This window comes from Mesocricetus auratus, unplaced genomic scaffold (genome assembly GCF_017639785.1).
Source record: "Mesocricetus auratus isolate SY011 unplaced genomic scaffold, BCM_Maur_2.0 Super-Scaffold_100676, whole genome shotgun sequence".
In the NCBI taxonomy this organism is placed as follows: domain Eukaryota; kingdom Metazoa; phylum Chordata; class Mammalia; order Rodentia; family Cricetidae; genus Mesocricetus; species Mesocricetus auratus.
Genome location: NW_024429266.1, coordinates 169,109,736 through 169,132,454, shown reverse-complemented (window position 1 = coordinate 169,132,454; position 22,719 = coordinate 169,109,736). Strand labels below are relative to the sequence as shown.

General features: G+C 42.8%; 2 long non-coding RNA genes across 2 annotated transcripts in view; one reads left to right on the top strand and one right to left on the bottom strand.

Moving 5' to 3' along the window:
* The first annotated feature begins 330 nt into the window (after window positions 1-330).
* Window positions 331-22,719, top strand: part of LOC110340171 — a 23,919-nt gene continuing 1,530 nt past the window's right edge. Inside the window, exons 1-4 of the long non-coding RNA XR_002381944.2 lie at window positions 331-669; window positions 862-927; window positions 20,236-20,421; window positions 20,953-22,719. The exon at window positions 20,953-22,719 is cut by the window's right edge and continues 1,530 nt beyond it. This is a non-coding gene — a long non-coding RNA (uncharacterized LOC110340171). The remainder of the gene's footprint in view (window positions 670-861; window positions 928-20,235; window positions 20,422-20,952) is intronic.
* LOC121136693 overlaps window positions 14,035-22,719 on the bottom strand; it is a 16,421-nt gene continuing 7,736 nt past the window's right edge. Inside the window, exon 2 of the long non-coding RNA XR_005873748.1 lies at window positions 14,035-15,098. This is a non-coding gene — a long non-coding RNA (uncharacterized LOC121136693). The remainder of the gene's footprint in view (window positions 15,099-22,719) is intronic.

The window sequence follows — 22,719 nt, the reverse complement described above, 5'->3', positions numbered from 1 at the left end:
TGGGAATGTAGGACAGTGGTAGCCGGCCTGCTTAGCGTACTCAATGTCCGAGTTCCATCTCAGGCATTGCCTCCAAGGACAAGCAATCGGAAGCATTTCAAAGTTGTTCAGAAGGCACGTTCCATCAGATTGAAAAGGGGCTCATGCAGATACTCCCAGGCTCTAAGCATGGCTGGTTTATCACCTGCTGACTACAATAGTGAGCAAGGGTGGGAAGACCCAAGGGATTATGTGTCTGGGTGAAAAAGACGAGTCCGACATTTTGAATTGAGAAACAGCAAACACCTGTGGAAATGAAAGTTCAGCCTCCTGCGGAGAAATAGGACCCAGGTGGTAGCTGGCAAGGGCAAGACAGTTTCTCCTCCTCTTCCCTCCCCTCTTCCTCCCTTCCTCCTCATGCTCCCTTCCTCCTCTTCCTCCCCGCCTGCTCTTCTTTGAGACAAGGTCTCACTGTGTAGTCTTGACTGGTTTGGCACTCGCTATGTAGTCTGACCTGGAACTCACAGAGATCTACCAGGCTCTTCCCAAATGCTGGAATCAAAGACATGCACCCGCCACCCTGGCCTCTCCTACTTTCTTCTTCTACCTCACCCCTTTGGCACCCTTTGCCTTGCCTACACATGCTTTTTTCCTGCCCCTGGCGCCCAGATTCTCCTGTTCTCTCTTTAAGTAAGTTGCTCATCAATACTCCTCAAGCTTCCTCCACCTGTTAGAGTGGCAGGGCTGGGACCTGGAGAAACATGTTCGGAGCGACTGTCCTTAAAGGAAAGTCCTCTTCAAATGGTTATAAAAAGTCTCATGCTCAAGACAATAGTGTTCAAAACTGGCTCTGATATGTTTCTCCTTTTTCATTTGCTCTAGATATTGTTCAAAACTCCTGCATATCACACTGGCAACCCACAGCACCGTGGATATGTTTGCGCCTAGGTAAGCCGTCCTTTTTAACACTTTTGGGAGTTTGGGTTGGAATGGTTAGTATTTAAGCACATTTGCTATTTGAAAATACCTTTGTTTTGTATCTTGAGCAACTAGCCAGAGGCATTTTAAAGTATGATGGCAATGCAGAAAGTAAGATCTATGCAAAGAAATCTGAAGAATTTGATCCATTCTTAGCTCTTGTTAACAGACTCATTGTATGTGTGCCGTGTGGATGGCTTGGGTCTAGGACAGATTTCTCTCTGAACTTGACAGCATGGGTGTATAAGTGTAATTTGGCCTTTCGTTTTTCCTGGCAGCCGGTGCCCGTCCATTTATATGGTATGTTCACAGGAGAGCTGACAAGTGTTGAGAGGTTTTATTTGATATGCAATTTTTTTCCTTTTAAGATGAAAAAAAAAATCCGTAAAAATAGGTACTTGTTAGCTAGTTTTCCTAGTTAGTCTTGTGATCTTAACCAAATGGTTCACTGGAGTTTCACCCGAGTGTATTAGTGTGCTGAATGATTGGGCTGTGTTTAATATTCATGGAGAAGCTGTACACAGGGCATTTTTGATGCTGCAAATGCAGGGCCACATTATTTTTCCTGTATGACTTGCAAAAGCCGTTCCTTCTAAAACAGGGCTATTTATGCTAATTTGCAATAGTTACTGAATTGCAGGCGGCTCTGTGAATTTACTTTTCTTGGCAGCTCTAGAATATCCTGCCATAGCACATACTGAAAAACTGTTTGATGGGTTATGAAAATCTGGATGTACTAAAGGTATGTCTTGTGCAAACCATGAAATGGTGGTTACATTAGAAAAGAAAATCTGTTGTCTATTGGGTTAAGGAAGCAGTCATTACCATAAGCCAAGGGAAGACAGGCTTTGTATGTATACAGAGACACATTAATAAACTTGGTTACTCCATATCTGACATTACTTGTGGTACCCAGCCCTCACTTGGTTTTACTGGTCTTTCTGAAGATGCTGAACTTTGCTGCCCATGGAATTCACCTAGGAGGTGGGTAACATGCACTGTTTTCCAGTAGCCATTCATTGTTGTTTTAAGAAAAGTTCTCGTGTAGCTTTGGCTGGCTTCAAACTCACTAGGTAACCCACAATGAATTTGAACTCATCTTCCTGCCTCCACCTCCCATGTGCTGGGATACAGATGTTCATAATCATAGCTTAAATTACTTTTTTTTGAAGAATAGAAAATACTTTATTATCTTAATCATGCATTACATAAACAAAATCTTTAGTTACACCACAAAATTAAGCACATCTAAGGAAATAAAATAGGGAAAACTGGTCTAAACTCAGCAGACTTCTCTATTCTGACTCAACTTTTTTGTAATGTAAATAAAACTTTTCTCCAAATATTTTTTTAATTTGGAATTGTGGTAAATCAAGATAGGTTCTTGGAGAGAAGGACCTTGGTTTGTAACTGAAACCATAAAATATTCAATGTTTAATTTATTTTAAATGATTCAAATATTTCAAAACAGGTGTATAGGCTCCCTTGGCACTTTAATAAAAAATATAAAGGCTAAAAAAAGAGAAATAAATAATAGACCATTAGCAAGATGGATAACCCTTTATAAATAAACTTGTATATACAGTAAGAGCCACAAAATATCACATAGTGATATGTAAAGATGAGTTTTTAAGCATTTTTTTTTGTTTTGTTTTTATGAGACAAGGTTTCTCTGTGTTGTTTTGGAGGCTGTCGGTCCAGCCCAGCCTCAAACTCACAGAGATCCGCCTGCTTCTGCCTCCCAAGTGCTGGGATTAAAGGTGTGCGCCACCACCGCCTGGCAGGAATTTGTTATTTTTAATGGAGCTGCTTGAGTTGTTTTTCAAAAATGATAATTAATTATTGACTCTGCACTATTTAGCCGATGATGTGTGATTACTTCATTAATGATTGATGGCTTTGGTGATAATATGATTCTACACTTTGTTAGTTGTGTCTCACCAACTCCTCGGAGACAGTTTCAGACCCAGGAGTGTGTGATTCTAGCTGATGGAGAGCTATCAGGAAGAAACAGGTAGTTCATTCGTTTAACAAATAGACATTGAGGATGTCTATGAAGGGCACTGTATTACACTTTCTTGGGGCATGGAGGTTGCTGTAGTGAATAAAAGAAAAGATTCTTATCTTTGAAGTGGTACAAGAAGACAAACATGAAGATGACTAAATAATAAACTACTAATAACTTTGTGAAGTGTTTTGAAAGACACTTACAGCCTGGGTTGGGCATATATAATGATATACGGTTTTAAAGATACTTCTTTTTGAGGTGGGGTCTCAGGTACTCGAGACTGGCCTGAAACTTTCTAGGTAGCTCAAGATAAACTCAAACTTCTGATCTCCTTCCTTCAGCTTCCTCCCCAGTGCTGGGATTGCAGGTGTTCAGCATCAATCTTAGATTTATCAAGATGAAGACGATGATGATAATTGAGGCAGGGTCTCAGCATATAATCCTGACTGGCCTGGAACTTCTTATTTAGACAAGGCTGACCTCCAACTCAGAGATCTGCCTGCCTCTGTTTCCAGTGCTAGAATCGAAGGCATGTGCCACCACTCCTAGCCAAATGAATGAGTTTTTAACTCAAAGATAGAAGTAGTATTTTTATATTCCACTTGCAAAGGAAGAAAAACAGATAAGAAATGCAGATGGTCAATTAACTTGTTCAGCCAACTTCATCCACGCCACAAAGAATGTGAACTTGAACATAAAACTGTCACAGACTTATACACTAAGGGGAGCATTGGATTGATTAAGGATTTCTAGTGATAAGATTGGATACTTGACCAAGGAATATTTGCCCCTATTTCTTTTTTTATTTTAAATTTATTTTTGATAGACTATCTTTTAATCTTTTAAGATTTTCATACATGTAAATAATGTATCTCTATTAGATCTAACCCCAGCTCCCCTCAGTCACCCCAGTTCCTCTTCTCCCCTTTATGTCCTTTTAGTTGTTGGGTTTTTTTTTTGTTAATCCATTGAGTCTAATTAGCACTGTCTTTTGGAATGTTGACTGATGTTATTGGCTTGGTCTTGTACAGGTGTCCATAGCTGCTGTGAGTTCATGAGTGCAGTGGCTATGTTATGTTTTAATGACAGCACTCCTCCCCATCCTCCATGTGTATTGGCATAGGTGTTGCATTTAGGGATGAGTACTCAATGGTCACTTATTCTCATCGCTCTGGTCAGCTATGAATCTCTATATTAACTCCTACCTGCTGCAGGGAGATTCTTCATTGGATAAGATTGAGTAGCACTAATCTACAATATAAACATATGTATTTATAAAGTAAATTGAAGACATTTCCATTTAGTGAAATGACAGTAGTAGGATCCCCTCTATGTATAACATCCCTAACCTTGGGCCTTTGACCAAGTTTAAGGGCCAGGCATGAATTCTCTCCTATGAAGTAGACCTTAAATCTAATCCAAATGCAGTTGGTTGTACCCATAACTGTTGTGCCACCATAGAACTAGTGGCCACATCTTGCTTGGCAGGTTGTTTTTGTAGCATACACAGTTCACTACTGAGTAATACCATTGGTGAGTTTTCTTCTCCAGTATACTATACATACCTTCCTACACTATGAAAGCAAATCAGCAGAGAGGAATTTTCAGGTCAGTTCTAGCATGATCTCTGTATGTCCTGCAACAAAAGTACATGGTATTTTTTAGCAATAGGGTCTGACCATCTAGTTCTGATTGGCAACCAAGAACAATAGCAATAGTCTATGTTTTTGAGGGGCTTCTGGAGCCCCCTAACCAATAATTCAAAAAGTTTCTAACCAAAACAAAATAATTATATTTGAAGCTAAAACGTAACAGAGATAGGTTTTGGAAGAAAACCTAAATTGACTAAGAGTCAAATTCATGTTTATAAATTTTGCAACTTTGTCTTTCAATAATGAATTTAAACCAAATTTAATTTAAAATTGTTATTGCGACTTGCAGTTTGAGAAACTCAAAGGAAATATATGTATAATCAGGAGTAAAGTTAGGTAACAGTGTTACTTTTGATTTCATTCGAAACGTGTTTACTGCATCTTATAGATGATTCTGTACCACTATATCCTCCCATTTTCTCTCTCGTTGCCACAGCCGACTAATATTCCATTACATGAAAGATCTAACTCATCTCCATGGTTGGAGACCGGTAATCATCTCAGTAGTTAATAATTTTTCCATGGTCATTTTACAAGACCACCCACAGAGTCAAGAGCTCCCAGCTGAAGGAATAATCACACCAAAATTATCTACATGAAGGATTCTATAGTCTTTTTGTTTTCATTTTGGTGTGTGCACTAGGCACATGAATGCATTTGTGTTTGCGTGTGTGTGGGTGGAGACTAGAGTCTGAAATAAGACTCGTCCTGCTTTTGGTCGTATTCATTGAGGCAGCCTTCAGATGTTCAGGAGATCCTGTTTGAGCTTCTGGAATCTGGCATTTACTTGGGTTAAGGGGATCTGAGTTCTGGTCCTCAGGCACGTACAGCAAGCATCTTAACCATGGAGCCAACTCCACAGCCTTAGTTGATGTAATTTGTATTTCCACCAGGAATATGTGAAAATAATTGTTTTCTACTTGGTGTTATCAGGCTTTCAGATTTATTTATTTGCAAATTGTTGAAGGAAACCAGCGTCTCATTTCTTAATTGTTTTTCTCATGTGATTCTGTACTATTAGTCTTTTTCTTTTCACCTTAAAGAGTCTTTCTTTTATATTAGGGGGGTAAGTTTTTGCTTACTGATTAAAAGTTGCAAAAATTAAAAAAAATCATGTATCACTGTTGTACTTAGCACTTGCTTGTGGTGACTTTCTCCAGAGGGAGCTTATTCGTATATACTTGAATTTAACAAAAATTTCATGTATGATTTTTGAACTTTACTACTGGTTAGAAAAAAATATATTCCATTTCATTATGGGGTTATGTTATTTTTCTTGTAGACTACAGGGTAGATAGTTTTTACTATCTACCTTAACAGTTTTTTAGCTGTTTAGAATTTTTAAATATGTGTGTGTGTGTGTGTGTGTGTGTGTGTGTAGGGTGTGTATGAGAGAGAGAAAGAGAGAAAGAGAGAAAGAGAATGCTGTATAAAGGTTAGAGGATAACAGGCTTGGTGGCTACTCCTATACCTCCTGAACCTTTTTGCTAGCCCATGTTTGAAATTTGTCCTTGTTTAAGAAAGTTTTTTTTTCCTTCTGGGCATTGGTGGCGCACACCTTTCCAGGCCAGGCTCCAAAGCAATACAGAGAAACCCTGTCTCAAACAAAACAAAACAAAACAAAAACAAAACAAAACAAAAAACAAAAACAAAAACAAAAACAAAACAAAAGAAAAAATCAAGAAAAGCCGGGCGTTGGTGGCACATGCCTTTAATCCTAACACTCGTGAGGCAGAGGCAGGCTGATCTCTGTGAGTTCAAGGCCAGCCTGGTCTACTGCCCCACCCATCCTCTGTTCCTCCCTACCTCCTTCTCACTCCCTCTGGATTTTTCTTTTTTTCCCATCTCAGTAGGATCTTGATGTATAGTCTCTCTCAAGCAGTCTTCCTGTCTCAGAGCATGTCTCATTCCTACCATGCCCAGCTACGTCTTTTTTAAATCCCATATCTGTTTGGATCAATGTCTGAACTTTATTTTTCTTTTCTGGTTTTTTTTTACATGTGCACTTTTGCATATCTCAACTCTTTAAAAATGCTCCCATGTTGACTCCCATCCAACAATTCGAGATGCACTCTCACCCTGAACTCTTGGGGAAGGGTCTAGGCCCTGCCCTGGATGAAATGACAGACTATGGACACCCCCATGGAGGGCCTCACCCTCCCTGGGGAAATGAGGGAATAATGGGGGGGGTTGGGGGGAGGGCATGGGAGGAGGGGAGGGCATGGGAGGAGGGGAGGGAAAGCGAGAGGGACCTGGAACTGACTTGTGAAGCAACCTTGTTTCTAATCTAAATTTAAACTGAAAAATAAATTTAAAAATCTAATTAAAAAAATGCTACCATGTGGCATCTGCTTTTTGCCTTCTTTGAGGTGAATGAGGGCTTAACTTTTTATTTTATAGATCATTTTTCCACTGTTAACAAAGTTTGTTTTAGTTGCTTCCTTAGGCAAGATGTTTAGAAGCTTATAAGGAATGAAAAATGTGTTTGCAATTATGTGAAAATATTATTCATATCAGAGCTAATTCTGAAAAAGCTGAAACCTCATGAAAAAGACACATCTATTTCAAGTGACACTGTCCAACTGAAGAGTCCATATGGTTAGATCTGAGCACACACACACACACACACACACACACACACACGTGATGTATTATATATTTTGAAATGAAAGATGAATCCATTAGGCAATGAGTTGGTAGAAGAAAGATCCACCTCAGAATCTGCAGTGTGATTTGCTGGAGAGCTGATTTTCATTAATTGATCATTCTGAGAGAGTGTGAGTGTGAGTGTGTGTGTGTGTGTGTGTGTGTGTGTGTGTACAAGCATGCATACGTGTATGCATGTGGAGGCCAGAGGCCAACACTGGGAGTCCTTCAGGTGCTGTCCTCCTTATTTTTTGAGAGAGATTCTCTATTTGCTGGTTAGGCTAGACTGTCTGCATGGTGAACCTCAGGAGTCCATTTGCCTCTACAGTCTCAGTGCTGAATTTCAAAGTGCCAATCCACTGTGTCTAAGGTTTTAAATGTGGGTTCTGGGGCTTGAACTCAGGTCCTCATGCTTGTAGAGCAGGTACTTTACAAACTGAGCTATGTCCCAATGCCTGATATTGATGTTAAATTGTTCCAGTTGGACAAGACGGTGTGCACCTATAACCCTCATATTTGGGAGACTCGGGATCTTGAGTTTGCTTTGTAGCCTGGGCTACATAACAAAACCTTGTCTCAAAAAGCTAGAACTAGTAAATTTATTGTAAGGTGGTTTTGTCCCTGACAAAGTGTTTTAATTGGGAAAAAAACAGCAGTTGGTTACATAATACTTGGAATTGCAAGATTATGACAATGAAATAATCACATGCAACGTTGTGTCAAAAAGGAAAGGGGCAAAGAGATGTCTGCTCCATTATTTATTTTTGGTGGGAGGTGAGCAGATTATCCCTGTTTTAGCTTAACCTGGAAGTTTTTGCAGCTGAGTATATGAGATCAAATAGTCTTTAGACAGCGGAATCCTGCAAGTCAGTTGGAGCATCTGGCTCATAGAATATCTTTGCTATTGCTTGCGCATACTCCGTTCCTGATTTTCCATTCTTACATAAGGTCCACTGGGGGAGCACCAGATTTGTATTCATATAAGCACAGAAGAGGTAGACCATCAGGTGTTGAGGAAATGAAATTCATGGAACAGGAATGCCTCCCCCCCTTGGCATTATAAATTACTCAGACCAAGTTCAGGTCTTCCTTCTTCCTGGGAAGATACCACCACTACCATTATACCAGTTTTAATGAAGGGTTTCCTCCATATAGATGAAGCTGAATAGAAACCTGATTATTTTTGGAAGGGAGTGTGGCAGGGACTGTGTATCCCAGGCTAGCCTTCAATTTGCGGTCCTTCTCCGTCAGTGTCCCTAGTGCTGGGACTGTAGGCATATTCTACCATGCCTGGCTGAATATGGACATTTGTAAGAATTCAGTAGCCATTGACACTTAGGAAGGGGTTATGCACTTGAAGTAATTTTGTCACTATCAGGCTGTGTGATGGAGCTCAGATGCATCATAATTTGAGATTGAAATAAATAGAAATTGCTCTCTAAATTATGTTTAGATTTCTTTTTTCTTTCAAATATGATCTTGAAATTAAAGCAAGTATCTCAAATGTACAAATCTGTCATCTTCATTAGAGACACAATATGATCACCTGGGGGGAACCTTTATTAATTTTACGCTGAGTAGTTTTTGTCTATGAATGACAAATTGCAGAAATAAAAGTAAATGAAGTCAAAGTCAATTTTTTCCATTTGCTTAGTAAATGCATGGTTCTAGTGATTGACACATTACTTTGTATGCCAACTCAAACAATAGAAGTATACTTCTTTACTTTTTGTAAAGAGAAAAAATCATAACTAAGGAACTATTTTAAAATTTCTTTTAAAGAAAATGTATGCAAGGGCTGGAGAGATGACTTAGTGGTTAAGAACACTCGCTGCTCTTGTACAGGACCCTAGTTCAGTTCCCAGTGACTACATCAGGCAGCTCACAACTGCCTGTCACTCCAGCTCCATGGGATCTCATGGCCTCTTCTGGCTTCCGTAGGCATCTATATACACATGCACACACAGCTAAACACACACACACACACACACACACACACACATAAATTAAAAATAATAAGTCATCTTTAAAAACAGTTAATTAAATAAATTATGTGTGTCAAATGGTTTTATGAGAAAGAGGAAACTGGTGAATCAAAACTGGGACTATACACCTTTAATCACAGCACTTGGGAAGCAGAGGCAGCTAGATCTCTGTGAGTTCAAGGCCAGCCTGGTCTGCAAAGTGAGTTCCAGGACAGCCAGAGCTGCTACACAGAGAGACCCTGTCTAAAAAACAAACAAAAACACAAAACTGGGAGTGGAAGGTGGGATGATTTAAATCCCAAAGCCTTGGAAATGTTCTGATACCTTAAAAAAGGATCATCTTATTGGCCTTGCCTGTACCACTGTGAAAGAGAGAGAGATTCATGATGGATAGATGGTCATTGTTGGTGCCTGAGGACATGATGGCAGTAAGGAGAGATTCATGACGGATAGATGGTCATTGTTGGTGACTGAGGACATGATGGCAGTAAGGAGAGATTCATGACGGATAGATGGTCATTGTTGGTGCCTGAGGACATGATGGCAGTAAGGACAGAGTCATGAGGGATGGATGGCCATTGTTGGTGACTGAGGACATGATGGCAGTAAGGCAGCAGCAAGGCAGCGTTGAAGGTGCTGATACAGATGTGTGAGAGTGGATTGCAAGTGACATTCCCCAGCAAAGCAGCAGAGGCAGAAATTAAAGCTATTTTTTAAATAAGTGTCTTAATTCCTGGTATGGCTTTCATTGCTGGCTAATTCTATTCTTCAAGCAGTGTGACTCTCTGATCGATTGCTTTCTAGTGGCTCTTCATAATCTGTATCTGAGAAATGAGAATTGAAAAGCCCCCCTTTTTAAAAAGGGGTATGACTAATATGAGATCAAATTACCCTTTGACTAGAGTGTAATAGAATGCAATTTTAAATTTAGACTTCCTCTTTTATTTACTGCATATGTGCTAGGTTTCTTGAGTTTTAATTTTATGCCTGTGTGTGTGTGTGTGTGCACCTGAATATGTTCACTGTATGTGTGGAGCAGGCCAAGGAGGTCAGAAGAGGCATCATTTTCCCTGGTATTGGAGTTACAGGCTCACTTTGCCTGTATTGGAATTATAGGCTATTGTCAGCTGCCCTGTGGGTATTAAGAACGGAACCTAGGTCCTCTGCAAGAGTGGTAATTGATTGAGCCATGTCTCCAGCCCGTGTTATTGTTTCGGGTGGATTTATCAAGTGTTTTTCATGCTTAATAAAATAAGCCTTGATCCCTATTTTTTGCAGTGAAGTAGTTTGTTTGGGCGATGACTTTAATCCTGTCTTATACGTAATGTTTAAGCCTGTATAGCAACTGTCAGAGATGATTCGGGTCATAGAATTTCAAAAAGAGAAAGACTGTGAACTGTCACATAGGCAAGTTTCCTGAAAGACTAAAATTAGTTCTTTTCTCTCCTTCAGTATGTTGCCGTATGTAATTGGCTGGGAACCAGAGAATTGGATTGTGATCAGAAAAGAAGAAAGGGCAGGATGAGGGAATGGGTTGAGAAACTGTACACAACTTTTGCAGGATGCCTTACCTTGTTGTTGTGGTTACTTTCAGATTTGTATTCATACAAGGATGCCCTTGTATTTTTCCCTCAAGATTTTACTATTTCCCTGAAATGGCAGACCCAGAGGGGGACAGAGAAAGGCTAGACTTAGGTCTGAAGGAGAGTCCAGAGGGTTCATCACAGCCCCAAAATCTGAGGAGAGGCCTTGTGGATGAACACTTGTCTAGGGAGATGACATGAAAATGTTGTTCATGCCACATGTGAAATTGCAACTAGGACAGAGTCCAATACAGCACAGGACAAGGCAGAGTGTTTGTTGTCATTGAGGGCAGAGTTAAGGGAAGCCATGACAACTGGTTCTGAGATCTTCATCAGGCTCTGTGCATGGGTGCTCATGGGACCTCAGATCCTCCTGTTTTACATCTCGGATCTCGTCCTTCGGCACATGGCTAACAGCACAATGGCAGACATGAACCCCCTCATGTTTGTTTTTAGTCACAGTCTCTCCTTTGGAAAGAGCATGCCTCAAGGCTGGAGCCCACTCTCCTGTCTTCTTCCCTCGCTTCTGCCTCTCACAAACCTGCAGTCCAAGATGGTGCTGGCTTGTTTCATTTCAACTTGACACAAGCTAGAGTCATTTATGAAGAGGGAACCTAAACTCAGAAGATATCTTGCCCTTGCCAGACTGGCCTGTGGGCAAGTCTGAGACATTATCTTGATTGAAGGTTGATGTTGGAGGTCCAGCCCATTGTGGGTGCTGCCACCTTTAGGAGGGTAGCCCTGGAGTCCCGGGTTCTATAAGAAAGCAGGTTGAGCAAACCAGTAATCAGCACTCCTCCATGGCCTCTGCATTATGAGTTTCTGCCTCCAGTTTTCCTGGCCTGTTTGTGCTCCTTCCTTGTCTTCCCTCAGTGATGGACGGCGATGTGTAAGTGTAAGCTTGGAATAAACCCTTTCCTCCCCAAGTTGCTTTTGACCATGGTGTTTTATCCCAGCAATAGAAATTCTGACTAAGACAAAGGAGCTCTCTGAAATCAAGGAATTCCCTGACCTCTATGCTGGTTTCCACAGCAATATTAGCTTGAACCAATGTATCTGGGCTATTCTTTGCAGATACATACATTCTGAACCATCCTTTATAAATGATGAGACCCTGGAGTCCCTCTTCTAGACCCAGTCTTTCTAGAATTGACTATTGCCTCAGGGACAATCTTGAGCAAATTGAGAGGCTCAAGATATTCTTGGGATCCTCCTCTGACTAGCATTTTTTTGGCTTAGTAATTGAGTCTTTAAAATATTTTGATGTAATTAAAGCTGAAAAGGTATGACTGCTTGATCTCATCTGTATGTCAGGCCGACCCTTCATTAACAAACAACATTTCTACTGACTTGGTGATCAAATGCCCTCTTGTTCCTTGCAGGAGAGAATTAAGATAGGAAATAGGGGTTGGGGCTTAGTCAACATACTTCTTTGTTTGACTCTTCATTTTATATTTTTTCTCTTTAGCTTAATTCTCTGTAGTAAGCATATAATATTAATACTGTAACAAATCAGAAAAATACATTATGATGGATGCACATAAACACAGAATATAGAGTGCTTGTGTGTGGCGGGGTTCTTGTTGATGTGTATACACAGATGCACGGTGTACCTATGTATGTTGAGACCAAAAGTTGATGCTGGGAACCTTCCTCCATCATGTTTCACCCACCTTCCTTTCTCTCTCCGTCCTTCCCCCCCTTCTCTCTCTCTTTCTATTTTTGATACAAGATCAAAAATAATTCTGGCTGGCCTAGAACTTGCTACATAGACCAGGCTGGCCTCAAATACGTAGAGATCTGCCTGCCTCTGCCCCACAAGTGCCATGATTAAAGGCATACACCACCATGCCCAGCTCCCACATTTATTTATTGAGATATAGTTTGGGGGACCATCTATACCCCTACCTCCCAGTGCTGGGGTTATAGTCATATACTACTATTGTCCAGGTTTTTAAGTGGACACTGGGGATCTGAATTCAGTTCCTCGTGGTTGTATGCAAGTCCCTTATCGACTGAGCTGTTTCTAGGCTCCAGAATATAATTTAATATAATTTAAAAATGAAGCTTCACAACTTTGAAGTTGTAATGATGGTAATGGCATCTGATGCTTATGTAGCACTTTACCAGTTAATAGCTGTTTCCTGTGTATAGCATTGGCGGTGGGACCTCAGTTCAGAATATGACAGTGCCACTCTAAGATGCTTGACAGTGCCACTCTAAGATGCTGAGAGGGTCAGGTGCTAACCTCTTCTTAGCCTCTGCTTCACCTCAGCCCTGGTCTCACAAAGTCATTGTTAGGCTAGATGATGGGAAATGTTACACAATGTTACTTTTTTTTTCTTGTGAAAAGTCAGGGCATGTGGGATTAGCATCACTTCCCCACAGGGGAAAGCTGTGCTTAGAGATGAAGTGGAATGACAAGTGACTCTTGCAGTATTTCTGCCAGGACTGGAAAAATCCTGGGTTCCCTGGGACCTTTCGGAAAGGTGGGGCCAACCCGACCTGAAACACCAGTTGAACAATGGGTTTAGCTGACCCCTTGTGGGGCTGTCAGCGTTCCCTAGAGTCACACACACATAACCAGTGTCTGAAAGCTCGGTGGCAGCTGAGCCACCAACAGGGAGGGCTCGAGTCATTCTTCCTTCTTTTTCATTTCGATGCTAAGTTGGAGGAAGAGGTGATGAGACTATGCTGGTAATCGTTTCTGTAAACTTTCTCATCTCAAAATGAAAAGAAGTCCCCTGTACATCTCCGTGAGCGAGCGTGCAGCCTGTAAAAGCTGTTTGGAAAGCCCGGCTTGTTAGTTACTGTGGCTTTGAGAAAGGCCACACTGAAACCATCTCAACGGCAGGGTGCTGGCTGGCCCTTGTCCTATTTGGTCGGGAGACGTGTTGACACCTCTCATCAGCTTGTGACTCTGTCATTTCTACTCAGCAATGACATCTCCTGTTCCTCACTAGAGCTCCCTCCGCCCACCATCCTTTTACCATTCTTTTTCTTCTAACCCCCCCCCCCCCCCGCGGCAAACCATTTTAAAAAACGACCCATTGCTTTTAAAAATGAACCGAAGTGTTAAAATGTTGGAGTTTGGAACAGACTCTCATCACTCTATAATTGTGTTTTTTTGTGTGTGTGTTCAGTTTTGAGAGAGGTAAATGATGAAAACGAAAATTTCCCAGTAAGTACTGTAAAAGGCATAATTCACTTTATAAAAGAAATGTTTATTCACATATGGGCTTGTTAGTGATATTTGACTTAGATTTGTGAAATGTTAGGAGTCAGTTGGCCTGAAAATCTCTGAAGTCACATTGTTGAGAAGACAAATTAAAATGCAAACATTTGATACATCCTAAGGCTCCCAGTTTGGCAGACTTCAAAGTTTATTGACTGAGATAGTTTGGAAAACCAACATGAAAGAATTATAAAATCATGTCTATAGGTTATGATGAAAACATCTTATTCTAGGGAAAAAATAAATAAGGGGGGGGAGATTTAGAGACTGGACCACAGATAAGAGAAATATTTCACGCAGGCATTTTAATTTTTAAGGAATATATGATTATTTTGTCCTTTTAGGGAGAGGCCCTCATGTAGATCAGGTTGGCCTCTAAGTCATTTTGTAGTTGAGGATGACCCAGAACTTGTAAGTCTCCTGCTTCTACCTCCCAAGTGCTGGGATTGCAGGTGTGAGTCATAGACCCTGGTTTAGTCTGGGGCTAAAGCCAGGGCCTTGGGTATGCTAGGCAAGCTCTGCTGAGTCACAGCCTCAGCCTTACTTATGGGTCATTGTTACTGAACTTGGCCTGTATTTTAGTTCTCTTAAGAGTTTTAAGCACCTGTCTCACAAAATGTCCACAGGGATGCCATGGAGGCATAGCAGCCCCTCTCTAATTGGCATCTGGCCTGGGGCCTTTTGCAGTAATACAAATATTACTTGTTTTTGTTCTTCCAAAATTATACTTTGGTGTGTGCCTTTAATTCCAGCACCCAGGAAGCAAGGGGCATGTGGGTCTCTGCGAATTAGGGACCACCTTGGTTTATATAGTGAATTCCTGGGTATCCAGGACTACATGGTGAGACACTGTTTCAAAAACAAACAAATTCACTATGCAATTAGTGGCTAGGGAGAGGCCTCCGTAGTTATAAGGGCTTCTGCTTTTCTAGAGGACCTGAGTTTGGTTCTGAGCCCCCAGTCAGGCTGGTCACAACAGCCGGTAACTCCAGTTCCAACGAGTCAGATGCCTCTTCTGGTCTCCATGGACACCTGCAGACATGAAAACCATTAAAAACATTTTAAAAAAGTTAAGTAAGTAAAATTTAAAACATTTGAAGGGGGCCACTAAGATGGCTCAGTAGGTTAAGATGCCTGCTGCCAAGCCTAATGACTTGAGTTCAATTCCCAGAGCCACATGATAGAAGGTGAGAACCGACTCCTATAAGTAGTTCTTGGACCTCTACACGCATGTTGTGACATGCTCGTGCAGCTCTTCCATCAGTAAATGTAAACAGTTAAAATATGTCATTCCAATGCCTTGAAGTCTTTTTTAAGAGAGGATTTTGGGGCTGGGGAGATGACTCCACAGTTAAGAGCACTAGCTGTTCTTTCAGAGTACCTCGGTTTGATTCCTAGAACGCACACAGTGTTCACAAGTGTCTGTAACTCTAGTCCTGTGGGACCTGATGTCCTCTTCTGGCCTCTATACATACCAGACATGCAAATGCTGTACAGATGTACATGTTGGCAACACACATGCATGTGTGCGTGCGCACACACACTTTAAAGAGAGAGGGGTTTACCAAAATGACAGTAATAGTAATAGTTAGTTCCACTAACTCAACTCAAAGTGGAAAGGGAGATTGAACTCAGGTCCTAGATCAAGGCACTTTTGAAGGAAGTGAGTTCATGCCCCTAAGTACTTCAATCAGCAACTGCAGTGTTATTATTTTACTCTAAGCTCCCGTAATTAGTTATTCTCTCAAATGTTTTATTTGTTTGTTCTGAGACAGAGTTTGCTATTATTAAGAGGCCTCAAACTTTGCCTAATCCTCTGGCATACAGCTCCCAAGTGTGGGGATTACAGACTTCATCATCGTACCTGGTTTATCCTGTGCTGGTGACCAAACTCAGGCTTTGGGCATCCTAACCAACCATTCTACTAAATGAGGCACTTCCTCCTCCCTGCCATCATTATTACATGTGCACACACACATGGAAGTCAGAGGACAACTTCTTGGAAGTTGGTTTTTCTCCTTCCATCATGGGTTTGGGATCAAATTAAGATTTGGGGGCTTGCAGGGCGAGCACTTTTACCTCCTGAGCTAGCTCTTCTTACCTAGTTTCTAATCTCTAGCATGAAATTCATACATAGAGTTTGGATGAAATGGTTTTGCTTTGTAAACATGGCACACCTGAGCACTTCTAGCAGTGTGAATTCACCCTCCTTTCTTAAGAGGTGACTTGCACTCTGTTTCCCTGGATGTGGATGGGCCAGTGACAGGGCAGAAATGAGATTTTAAGACGTACATAGTGGAAATCATAGCAATTGATGTAGTGTCTCCTGGAAATGGCTTTCCCAGGGTCCTTAGTTGACATGTTAAATGGTCGGCCAGCCAGAAGTCACTGTGTTGGAGACACCCCGTGGAAAGATCTGTAGATGCCCAAGGAGTTCAGACATCCTAGCCCGACATGCTGTAGTCTTCCCACCACCAACCTCCAGACATGAGACAGCCAGCCTTCAAATTATTCCACCCTCCAGCCTTTGAGCCAGCCCCAGCTGATGCTGTGTGGAGGACAGGACCACCTGTCTCCATGGAGCCCTGCCCAACTGCAAAGTAGTTGGGAAAGTAGGCACAATGAGTGTACCCACCATATCCATGGATTCTGAGTGCATGGATTCAACCAAGCATACATGAAAAATACCTGGGAAAGATGAGTATGTACTGAACTCAGAGGACTTTTGTTGTCACTATTCCCTAAATAATAAAATATAACTACTATACACACAGCTTTTACATGAAGCTCTCTTGCTTGTGTGTGTGTGTGTGTGTGTGATGTGTGAGAATAGGTGAAGGTCAGAGGTCAATGTTAGCTGTCTTAATTGTTCTTATTTGAGTGACAACATCTCTAAATGAACCTTGAGTTTGCTAATTTGGCTGAACTGGAAGGTCATTGAGCCCCAGGGAGCAAAGGAAGTCCTATTGACTGTGTATTGTCATAAGTATAGCCATGTTAAGGAGCAAAGCCTCAGAACTATGGGGATGGCAAAGCCTTCTTCTCTAAATGCAAATATTGGCAGGATGTGTAAAAACTAGCAACTACAGCTTCCTTGGCCCCAGGATGTTTACAGCCTGAGGCTTCTCCCTGCAGAGACCTCCTACAGGGGCTGGCTAACTCCTCCCCTCTCTGCAGTACAGAAAAAAGGTGCTGGGTTTCTGGGTTGTGGTGAGTACTGGTACAGCTCTGTCAGCTTATGCTCTGCCCACCAGGTTTTCTGTACATGTGTTGGTGTCTGTCCTTCCTTCATTCCCTCACCAGCTCTAGTCAGGTTTCCAGGACCTGACTGGCTTCAAGGATTGAGGTATCCCCTGTCTTTCCCAATGCTGCCATGCCTGGCTTAAATTTTTTTCTTTATTTTTATTTTTATTTGTTTTAACAATTTATTTTTTTTAAAGATTATTATGAATACAGTGTTCTGTCTACATATCTGCTTGCATTACAGAAGAGGGCACCAGATCTCGTTACAGATGGTCGTGAGCCACCATGTTGTTGTTGGGAATTGAACTCAGGACCTCTGGAAGAGCAGCGAGTGCTCTTAACCTCTGAGCCATCTCTCCAGTCAAATTTGCTTTTCTTTAAAGATTTATTTTTTTTCACATGTATGAATTTTTTGCCTGTGAGGGAGAATGAGAATATGACAGTTCCAACCATATGGTTGAAGAAACCATATTGTAGATATGAGGGCAGATACAGCCAGAGGCACCTGGAAGAATCCAGAGTGAACTCAGTCAGGAGAGGAGAGAGGAGGTAGAGGTGGAAAGTGAGAGGAGAAGAAAGTGGGGGTGTGGGCAGGGAGGTGGCAAGCAGACCAAGAGAGGAGTCAAGAAAGCAAACGAGAAGCAAGAGACAAGAACCAAGAGAGCGCATGGCCAAAATGACAAGGTTGTTTAGGAAAGAGGGGGGGGGCAGAGCCCCTGGGATACAGAGTATTGTTGGTTGGTATTTTACTCTTTACTCTTGCCACCCAGCCCTCAAACACATAGATGCATGGAGGCTTAGTCTTACTTTTGAATGCCCAGCCTTAGCTTGGCTTGTTTCTAGCCAGCTTTTCTTAAGCTATCCTGTCTACTTTATGCCTCTGGGCTTTTGCCTTTTTTATTTCTGTATACCTTTCTTTACTTCTTTTTTCTTGGTGCGGGGGAGGGCTGTTTCAAGACAGGGTTTCTCTGTGTAGCTTTGGAGCCAGCCTGTCCTGGAACTTGCTTTGTAGACCAGGCTGGCCTCAAACTCACAGAGATCCTCCTGCCTCTGCCTCTCGAGTGCTGGGATTAAAGGCGCGTGCCACCAACATCCGGCCTTTCTTTACTTGCTACTCAGTGACTTGCTGTGTAGCTGGGTGGCTGGCCCCTGATGTCCTCTTCTCCTCCTTTTCCCGCTCCTCCATCTCTCCTTCCCAGATTTCATCTTCTGTTTATTCTCTCTACCTGCCAGCCCAGCCGATCCTTTCTACTGCCTTGCTATTGGCTGTTCAGTTTTTTATTAGACCAATCAGGTGTTTTCAACAGGCAAAGTAACACAAGCTTCACAGCTGAGCAAATGCAGCATAAATGAATGCAACACATTTTTACACCATTAAAACAAATGTTCCACAGCATACACAAATGTAACACATCTAAAGATCAAGTCACAGATCAAGCCAAGGGGGTGAGAAAAGTGTTGCTGGCTTTGTATGTGTTTGTGTTCCATACACAGGGTGGCAAGAAACTGATGGCAGCTACTTTGGAGACAGATAGGAGGAACAGCTGGCCCTGAATGGGAAAGAATGGTGGTATCATTGTTTTTATAGAGACCTCCTATTGGGGCCTAAACTGGTCTTAATCTCATGGCAATCCTGCCTAAGCCTCCTGAGTTCTGGGATTATAACTACAAAACCTGGCAAGAGAAAGGTTCTTTTTGTTTTGTTTTCTTTACCATTTCCACCTCCCTAAGCAGGGTCTACTTTTGTAACACAGGCTGGCCTGGAGCTCACTGTGCAGCCCAGGGTAGTTTAAAACTCTCCACCTTCCTACTTCAGCCTTCCAAGTGTTGAGATAACAGAAGTGTGCCACTATGCATGGCCCAAGAGGGTGGTTCTAACCCTGAGACTGCCTTAATTGTCTGGCTTAAGTGATAGTCGAGGGAACGGCAGCCGAGAACATGCTATAAGATCCCGCCCTGTTCTAGAAGTTACAGCGTAATCAAGATAGAGACCCACGAGCTTAGGAGTGTGGGAGGGAGAGGCTATAATCAGATGCTGGATGGTGAAATACTCATTCGTGTTCTTCTGGGTAGTGGCTAGCCTGAGCTATTGTTTAAAATAGAGCCGTGGACCTGAGTGACATCCTCAGGGGTCATGACCTTAGCTTCTCGTTCACCTTCAGGACTCAAGCCTGCTGTACCCACAAGTCTTCTTCAGCCCCACAGGATAGAAACCCACCATACCCGTCCCATTCAATTTTGCTATCCTTTACAGGGACTGAGAGCTTTAGAGGGAGGACTGTAAAAACCCTGGAGGCTGGTTTCTGTAACTCATATAAGCTCACTACAAGATAAGCCTCGAAGATTATTGAAATAGCTCTCTTTTTGTTGCTAATAATCTTTGTGTGTTTTATCACTTTGAAATTTATAATTCTTTCAGGCAGCATTCATTCTATGAAATGCCATTTTAAGGTCTCTTTCTCAAGGTTCACTGAGTGACCCGGAACAAGTCTGTGGGTCTAAGGTAGGTCTAACATTCAAGCCCTTTCTGGTTGCACCTGCTCCTGGGATTTCAGCACCAAGCCCCAGGTCCTGGCAGACTCATGTGTGCCTGGCTCTAACTCGTTTCACCTGTGTGGCGGAGAACCAAAACAATGTGAACCAAGATCCCTCAGATCCTAGATTTTTTTTCCGGGCGCTAAACTACCACCTGCTCCCTAGGCCCTTCCTAGTCACTGCCAGGATCCCTTGACCCCTTATAACTAAATGTCTCCCCAAACTAAGACACAGGATAAACAGGACACATATGCTCTATGTCAAGAACTAAACTTACTGCAACTATTAAAATACAGACTAGCTGGTAGACTGTTTTTCCTTCATTCTTTCTATAAATTCTTACCAGATCTCCTTCAAATTGCCCCAAACCACAGTCTTTCTTCTTTTTCAGATACTTGACACCGCCTTCCAACGCATCTAGGCTGTCAAAATGTAAGCAACAGGCAGTCCTACAGTCCCACACTTGGAAAGCTGAGGCAGTGCAACGAGTTTGAGGCCAGCCTGGTCTATGGAGAAAACCAACCTTTATCTTAATCAAAACAAAGCAAAACCTGTAGTCCATGGAAATCAAGGAAAGGTATTCTATCAGTTCTTTGTTCTTGAGACAGTGTCTAGCTATGTAGGCTACGTAGCTCAGGCTGGCCTTAAATAGATGCCTCCCTTCCTTGGTGCTGGGATTAACAGGCCTCAGCAACCACATGCCGATTTACATGTTAAGAGATAAGACATGCATCAAACCAATCCTCTGAGCGGCGGTCAGGCAGTTCTGAAACCTCAGGGTGTGTGTGTGTGTGTGTGTGTGTGTGTGTGTGTGTGTGTGTGTATGTGTGTGTATGTGTAAGGGAGGGCGCTCGAGGTGCAAAGAAGGCCCTGAAGGCAGTGAAGGCTCTTCTGTAATGTGTTCAGTCCTGCTGTTCTGCAGTTCCCCTTCTGACCACAGTATTCAGTAAAACAAGGCACACAGGACGAGATAGGGAATACAGGGGTTGCAGAGCTTCTGTAGTATAGTGAGGAGTAGTAGCACCCAGCTCAGTGGTAGAGTATTTGGGTGTCATGTGAAAGGACCTAACACGTCTTGGGTTTAATCTTCTGTGTTTTTTTTTTAAAGGAAGAAAATGAAATTTTGGGGTATGTGTACCCACACATAACAAAATTGTTCAGAATTTGACAACCAAGAAAAACTTCATGCTACCAAATAAGATAAATTGTGGGACACTTGTCCATGAAAATCCTTTCCCAGGAACACCTCACCTTATTATCTGCCATTGTCTGGGTTCAAAGTAATGTTAAAAACAAAAAAAAGTAGGGTGTGGTAGTCCTCAGCTGTAATCTCAGTACTCTGCTTGTGGGAGCTGGAAGCAAGGGAATCAGGAGTTTAACGTCAGTCTCAGCTACTTAGCAAGTTCAAAACCAGCCTGGACTACCTGAGACCATGTCAAACCATGTCAAAACCAAATCAAGAAAAACTTCCTGTTCTTAAGGCACATGGAATAAGAATGCACCATATGACTAAGATTGGGATTTTGAATAGACCAAAGCAACCTGGAGGGTTCTGGAAACTGCATGAATATACCTTAAGTTAAGTTGAAGTAAGGGGAGAAGTGTCAGTGTTCAGACAAGGGACGAGCCTGGCCTATGAGTTAACAAGACCCTCAGGAAGCTTGTCCGGGTGGCCCCCACACAATGGATGCTCATCATTACTGGCTGCTACACATTGGGAAGTCACAGGAATTGAGATAACCGGACTTGAGAGTGTTGTGCATGCGGCAGGTCCTGACGACTTCCCTCACAAGACTCCCACGGGGCAATGTGTGTGCAGCTCTTAACACCCACTTCCTTTTCTGCAGAAACGCCCTCTCTTCTAATGCTGCCGACCTAGACACTCTCTCCTCTCTACCAGAGCTAACTGCCCGCTCTGCTGCCTCAACCGCATCCCACGTACTTCCTCAAATCCCTACAGCCCACTTTGGAGCCTTCTCTGCTGGATCGGGATCAGGATAGGGGGTCTCAGAGTGCTCCTGGGGACACTCCCTGCAGGGTGTGGTGACAACGATCTGAGCTGGCAGGCCCAGCAGGGGCCCACGTGAGCTGTTCCCCTGCTCGCCCTTGGCAGTTCTCAGACGGGTGCAGCGGGGCTGGGGCTAGGGAGTGCCTGGGAACAGTCAGTGTGTGCCTGGCCTGGCGCTGTGCCTTGCAGCTGACGGGAGGGTGGGGTCGCCCTGCCCTGCTGGGAGCTGCTGACCGGAAAGTGATTGGGGATGGGAGCCCCTAGGCTTTTTCCGCTCAGAGTCTGGGGACCTTGAGTGTGAGGACAGCATTGCTATCTGGGAGCAGGGAGAGACTCAAAGACACTTTTCAAGGCTCTTTTCTGTCTGCAACCTGCCCTGTGACCTTTCTTAAGTCCGTTGATCTGAGGCCTTAGTTTCCTCAATTGTCCTGAGGGGGATGAGGCCTGAAAGAGGCCAAGAAGGAAACACATGTCAGGTCACATTACATTCACTCCTTGTCTAGTGAGTATTTAGGATCCCCGACCATGTCCTCATCCTGGGGTATGGTGCCTAGTGCCAACATTGTGCAAGTTGGGTGCTCAGGGAGTGGGCAGCGAGCAGGCTTGGCCTCATTGTCCTCACTGGACTACATATTGGCTACAAAGGTCATGAGAAGAGGCTAGGTCTATGACGTACTTCCTGTAGTCCCTGGCACAGAATGGGTTCCTAACCCAAGCTACAGGCTTCCGGCTGGCTGCATAGAGGGTTTGGAGACAGCTGATCCTCTGCAAGCAGCCTGGTCTGGAGAAGTGGAAACAGACCTCACAAGCTGGGTGTGCACAGTACAGAGCAGGGCTCCGTTTCCATGCTGCTGGCTAGCCAAGAAG